The 7,139-nt window shown below is 34.1% G+C and overlaps 1 pseudogene; it reads left to right on the top strand.

Annotated features, from left to right (window-relative positions):
- Positions 1–2,755: 2,755 nt before the first annotated feature.
- On the top strand, positions 2,756–5,099 carry LOC143387417 (recQ-like DNA helicase BLM; annotated as a pseudogene).
- The last annotated feature ends 2,040 nt before the right edge of the window (positions 5,100–7,139 follow it).

Raw genomic sequence — 7,139 nt, 5'->3', positions numbered from 1 at the left:
GGACGTTAATGATCTCTATAATGAAAATTACAGAACACTTTAGAAAGAAATTTTGAGAACACCAAAAACTGGAAAAACATCCCATGTTCATATTATATACTTAATATTGTTAAAATGTCCATACTGTTCAAAGTGATGAACAGATTCAGTGTAATACCTAGTAAAATACCAAGGGCATTCTTCACAGAGCTAGGGAAAAAGAGTGGGGAGTCACAAAATTCATATGGAATCACAAAAGACCTTAAATACCCACAGCAACTACAAATAAAAAATAAATATTAAAAAAAAAGAACCTAGAAATTCACATACTTACTGATCAGCCAACTCATTTTTGACAAAGGTAGCAAGCATATATATTGGAAAAAAGAGTCTCTGCAATGCTGCTGGAAAAAACATAAATGGTACTGGGGAAACTGAATAGCCACTTACAGAAGAAAGAAATTAAATCCCTATTCCTTATCGTGTATGAAAATTAACTCAAATTGGATCAAAGACTTATATTTAAGACCTGAAACTTTAAAACTATTAGAAGAAAATATAGGGAAAACATTTCAGAACATTGGTGTGGACAAAGATTTTTTGGATATGACCCCCAAAAGCACAGTCAACAAAAGCAAAATTTGACCGGTGAGATTACATCAAACTAAAAAGTTTCTGTGCAACAAAGGAAATAATCAACAGAGTAAAGATACAACATATAGAATGGGAGAAAATATTTGCAAACTATCTGTCTAACAAGGGATTAATTTTCAGGATATATAAGGAGCTCCACAGCAAAGAAGGACAAATATTCCCTTTTTAAAATGGGCAAATCACCTAAACATACATTTTTCAAAAGAGGATATACAAATGGCCAACAAACGTCACCCTTTTCATAGGTGGGCTTCTAGAATGGTGGAGTGAGGACCTTGGGGTATGCATGTAGGGTTCGGTTGGCACATGTCTGTAATTCCAGCATCTTGGGAGGCTGAGGCAGGAGGATCATGAGTTCAAAGCCAGCAGCAAAAGCGAGGAACTAATAAGCAACTCAGTGACACCGTGTATCTAAATAAAATACAAAATAGGACTAGATATGTGACTCAGTGGTCCAGTGCCTCTGAGTTCAATCCCTGGTAACCCCCACCCCCTAGAAAAACAATATTGAATGTATTTGATAATTGATGCATCTGGGTGATAGGTATGTAGGAATTCATAATACTCTCCTGTCTACTTTTTAAAATTTTTAGTAATAACTTCATTGAGATATAATTCACATACCAAGCTGAATTATTCAGTGATTATTAAATAATTAGCTATATTACCTAAAACATCTTGAAGAAACAGTAGAAGAAATAATTCTTTCCTCTGGAGAAGTTAGGAGGAAATCTATACCATAGTCATCCTCATCCAACTAAATATGTGAGATTTCTCAAGTGAGTATTCAGTTTCTAAATTTTTCTTCTCACTACCATGGAAATTAAAACAGTTAATAAACATTGTTATTTATTTTTGGAAGTTGATACTAATGTATACATTTAAAGGGTACAGTGATATTTGGATAAATATATACAGTGTACAATGATCAAACAGAGTAATTATAATTAGCATGTCCATCACCTTGAACATTTATCATTTCTTCGTAAACATTGGTTATTTTAATAATTAATGAGTAAAATGAAATTTTTGTAAAACTTCATATTCCCATTAATGTCATCTAGTATTGTTTAATTCTTTTTCCTAAGATATATGGCATAAAAATAAAAGTAGATCTCTGGTAAAGATAGAGTGGGAAGAGCGAGGGTTTAACTCAATTTTAGAGTACTTGCCTAGGCCCTGGGGAAGGAAAGAAGTGAGGGAGGGAAAGAAAGAAGAGAAAAATAAGAGTGGGAAAAAGGGTTATAACTATCAGTTAAAATTAAAATGTCTTCCTATGCATAGATTACAACCCTTCCTTCCTTCCTCTCTTTCTTTCATCTGGGGTTTAAACCCTGGGTGCTTTACCACAGAGCCACATCTCTAGCCTTTTTAATTTTTTTTTTTACGAGAGAGTGAGAGAGGAGAGAGAGAGAGAGAGAGAGAGAGAGAGAGAGAATTTTTTTTAATATTTATTTTTTAGTTATTGGCGAACACAACATCTTTGTTTGTACATGGTGCTGAGAATCGAACCCGGGCCGCACGCATGCCAGGCAAGCACGATACCACTTGAGCCACATCCCCAGCCCCTAATTTTTTATTTTGAGACAGGGTCTCACTGAGTTGCTTAGGGCCTTGCTAAGTTGCTGAGGTTGGCCTCGACCTTGTGATCCTCCTGCCTCAGAGGGATATAGGTATGCACCAGAACACCCAGCTAGGTGCCTTGAGCTGTACATTATCTTGGGAAATAATAGCTCAGTACCACTACAGTTTGTTACACAAGAATGGAAATGTGCTTGTAGGAGTATTTTTTCAGGTTGAAACCAGATGATTATAAAGCAAGTATCTTGCTGGTAAACTCATTGGTGGTGGTGTTTTGATATCTAGTGTGCTTATTTTAGTGTGTATGGAGGAAAAGAGGGGAAAATAGGTCATTTTTTTTCAAGTTGATTAAAGATTATATATTTCAAGTGTCACCAAATGTAAATATCAAAACATTGTTGACCAAAAAAAAAAAAGTCATTACTCTGGGTATAGGTGGAACAATGCCTTTTTGAATCAAGGCATTCCTCTTGATAAATATCATGATTAATGTAAAATTCCTAACTTCACTGACATTTTTTCCCCCTCACCATTTAGGATCATGGCTGCTGTCCCTCTAAATAATCTACAGGAGCAACTAGAGCGTCACTCAGCTAGAAAACTTAATAGTAAATTAAGTCTTTCAAAACCCAAGTCTTCATAAGTATTTTGGTTATTTTTCTGTCATAGGCACTAATTCATCATGTCTTTTTTTTTTTTAATTGGTTACACATGACAGTACAATGATCTTGACAATTCATACATTTGAATCAAATGGGATATAATTTTTCATTTTTCTGATTGTACAGGTTGCAGAATCACATTGGTCGTACAGTCACCTATATACATACAGCAATAATAATATCTATTTTATTCTGCTGTCCTTCCTATCCCCCTTCACTCATCGAGTCTTACCAAGTAAGATCTCGTTTTTCAATTTTTTTTAAGAATTCTTTTTTTAGTTATAGATGGACACAATACCTTTATTTTGTTTATTTATTTATTTATTTTATATTTGGTGCTGAGGATCAAATCCAGTGCCTAACACATGCGAGGCTAGTGCTCTACCACTAAGCTACAACCCTAGCACTTCAATTTCTTTTTTCTTTCTTTTTGTTTTTAATATTTATTTTTTAGCTTTAGGTGGACAAAATATCTTTATTTAATACTTATGTGGTACTGAGAATCGAACCCAGTGCCTCGTGCATGTTAGGGGAGCACTTTACCACTGAGCCACAACCCCAGCCTCAATTTCTTAATTGTGCATATGAGGAAATTAAGCTGAGAGGTTCAATGATTTTTCCATTTTGCAAGTTCATGTTAGCATTTATTTACCAGCATCAAGTAATAATTGTGCAGCACCTTTACAGAGTTCCTGGCACATTATACTTTTTCAGTAAAGAAATAATGAATTTTTTATGTGAATTTGTGATAGGTATATATAATATTTTAACATAATTTCTTTTCCTTTCCAAAAGAATGTATAATGAAACTACATCTCTTCAGTTTTGTAAGCTATAATCTACACTCCTAATGATAACTAACAATAATTTGTATTATGTATATACTGTGCCTTTACCATTTTCAGACACTGTTCTGGGTGCTTGGCTTTAAAGCCAAGACTTTCATGCCATTAAACCTAGTAGATATTCAGGATTCCTGCCTCCTTTATTTCTTCTTCAGATCTCATCAGAGCTAGTAATTTATAATTCTTTTTCCCTCAAAATTTTTATCAGAGTAGCAAAAGGTAGCTACATTTGGTTCTCTTTACACAAATGTTATTCCTTCCTTTTGGAGGTGCTAGGGCTAGTAGCCCAAGAATAGAGTGTGGAAATGGCCTGGGGACTCTCAAAACCAAATAATTAGCCCCTGAATGAGAAGAATCAAAGCATACGAATTATAACTTGTTGTCTAATAAATTTTAAAATTACAGAGGGAAATAAATTTTTTGCCTACTTGTAATGCAATTAATATTACTTGTCATGAATTAGTAAAAAAAAAAAGACTATTGTTGTGTGAGTGGGGTTTGTTAAAATGAATTCATCTGGGGGTTGGGCGTGTAGCTTAGTTGTAGAAAGCCTGCTAGCATATAAGAAGCCCTGGTTCAGTCCCCAGCACCACCAACCAATGAATTTATCTAATCCGTTTTTTTTCCATTATTTTTCAGGGGTTTTACTTTTAAGAAGAAATTGTCTTCAGATAATGATGCATCTGTAGCTTCTGTAACTAGTGTGTCCGTAGCAAAAACACCTGTGTTAAGTCATAAAGACGTGAATGTGTCAGAGGCCTTTTCCTTTAATGAATCTCTGTCCCACAACCTAAATCAGCAGACCATGATCAATGACTTCTTTAAAAATGTTCCAGCAGGACAGCAAACCAAGGCTACTAATTCAAAATCATTATTGCCTAATATGTTGCAGATTCCACAGGAAGTTTTATATACTACCCAAAACACACCAGCAATAAAGACCCCCTGCAATGCTGTTTTCAAGAAATTAGAATTTAGTTCTTCACCAGATTCTTTCAGCGTTATGAATGATTGGGATGATATGGATGACTTTGATACTTCAAAAACATTTTCTACACCACCCAAAAATCACTTTGTTAGAGTAAGCACTGCTCAGAAATCAAAAAAGGCTAAGAGAAACTTTATAAAACCATAGCCTCATAAAACAAATACAGTAAAAACTGATTTGACTCCCTCATCCTCTGAAAGCCAGCAAATTGATTCGGCTAAGGACCAGAAGGATGACTCGGAATGGTTAAGTAGTGGTGTGATCTGCATCGATGATGACCCTGTTTCTGAAACGCTTATAAATGACAATACTCAGGAAAGTTACTCTTTGAAAACTCATTTGGGAGATGAAAGAGGTAAAAGTTATTTTATCAATTTATACTTACGTTGACTTTTTTTTTTTTTTAATTTAAAGCTAAGCATTGGGGAGGGATTGGGTTGTGGCCCAGCTGTAAAGTGCTCACCTAACACATGCAAGGCCCTGGGTTTGGTCCTCAGCACCATATAAAAATAAATAAATAAAATAAAAGTATTGTGTTCAACTACAACTAAAAAATAAACATTTTAAAAAAAAAGCTAAGCATTGGGAATAGTAGTAAGAATAGATAGAGCTTTTATCCTTAAGGACTTTAGGACCTAGTGAGATGCTTGTTGAATAATCTGTTGGCTACATTCTTGAGGTAGGACATACTGATGAATTGGAAAGTTTTATTCTGCTAATATGATTTTCATATTAATACTGTCGACAGGTCTGTGATTTTATATATGAAGAAAATAAGGTCCACCAAGGTTAAAATGGCTAGTTACTGATAGAACTGGAAAGTGAGATTAAGCCTTCCTACTATATAATTCCTTAAGGGCTTGTTACCATAAATTATACACCAAATATTGATGTATAATATGATCTAATCATGCTACTGAAGTATAGCCAGGCCCACTTAATGACAATATATTCTAAGAAATGTGATATTAGACCATTTCATTGTTATGCAAACACCACAGAGGATACTTCCATAAACCCAAGGTACAGCCTTATACACACCTAGGTGTAACCTGTGGCTCCTAGGCACAAATCTGTACAGCATGCTACTGGACTGACTACTATAGATAATTGTAACTACAGTGCTAAATATCTATGTATCTAAAAATTTATAAAATATAGAAAACGTTATAAAATATGATCTAGAAGATTTAAAGAAAAAAAAGCAGGTATTATATAGAACACTTAACATGAATGGAGCTTATAAGCCTGACAATGCTCTGGGTGAGTCACTAAGTGGCTAGTGATTATAAAGGCTTGGGACATTATAGTATCATTGACTTTATAAATTCTATACTCTTGGGTTTCACTAAATTTATTTAATTTTTTTTTCTTCAATAATAAGTTAATCTTAGCACACTAATATTTTACTTTATTAACTTAATTTCTTAACTTTTTGACTCTTGTAGTCACACTTAAAACATAAGCACATAGTATAGCTGTACATAAATGTTTTCTTTGCTTTATCCTTACTCTGTAAGCTTTCTTTTTACTTTTTAAACATTTGTTGATAACTGAGGTGCAAATACATAGTAACTTACGTCTTCTACTTGCGTTTCTTGTCTCACTGGAAGGTGTTCAGGGACAGTAACACAAATGGAATAAGTAGAGAGCATACACTCTAAAATAACAATACAAAGTATAGTATAGTAGGCTGGGCACAGTGATGCACACCTGAAATCCCAGCTACTGAGGAGACTAAGGCAGGAGGATTATAAGTTTGAGTCCAGTATTTAGTGAAAACTTGTCTCAAAAAAAAAAAGTATAACATAGTAAACACATTAACCAGTAACAGATGTTTGTTTACTATCATTACATCAAATATACTGCATAGTATTCATCGTCATAAACATATGAGTAATAAGTTGCACCATTACACAATATATCCCATTTTAATCTTACAGGACCACTATCCTGTGTGTGGTCTGTTGTTGAACAAAACATCATGTGATATGTGGCTATATTATAAATTACGTTCAAAGTATTTTCTGGATAGGTCTTAGTTATTTGATGTCCAAAATGTCCTAAGATTAACCATGGAAGTAAGCCACCTTATGATATGGTTATAAATATTAGACTTTAAAAAATAACTTTTTAAAGAGAAAGGTCCTGCTATGTTGCCCAGACTGACCCCAAAACTCCTAGACTTAACTCTTCTGTCTTAACCTCCCTAGTAGCTAGAGCTACTGGTATACCATTCACCAAGAGTAAAATTTCTTTTATATCAATCTCATCAAGGTTGCTGTAGGGTAAGAGAGAACTGAAAAGTAATAATAAGTAAAACAAAAGAGAATAAGTATCTTTTAGATTCAAATGCATATCACATTAGTGCTCTCTAATTTACCTATCAGAAAGGATCCCTACCATTTGAGTCAAAGGGGGCTCATATTG

This window comes from Callospermophilus lateralis, unplaced genomic scaffold (assembly GCF_048772815.1).
Source record: "Callospermophilus lateralis isolate mCalLat2 unplaced genomic scaffold, mCalLat2.hap1 Scaffold_289, whole genome shotgun sequence".
NCBI lineage: Eukaryota > Metazoa > Chordata > Mammalia > Rodentia > Sciuridae > Callospermophilus > Callospermophilus lateralis.
This window is presented reverse-complemented; position numbering and strand designations above follow the sequence as displayed.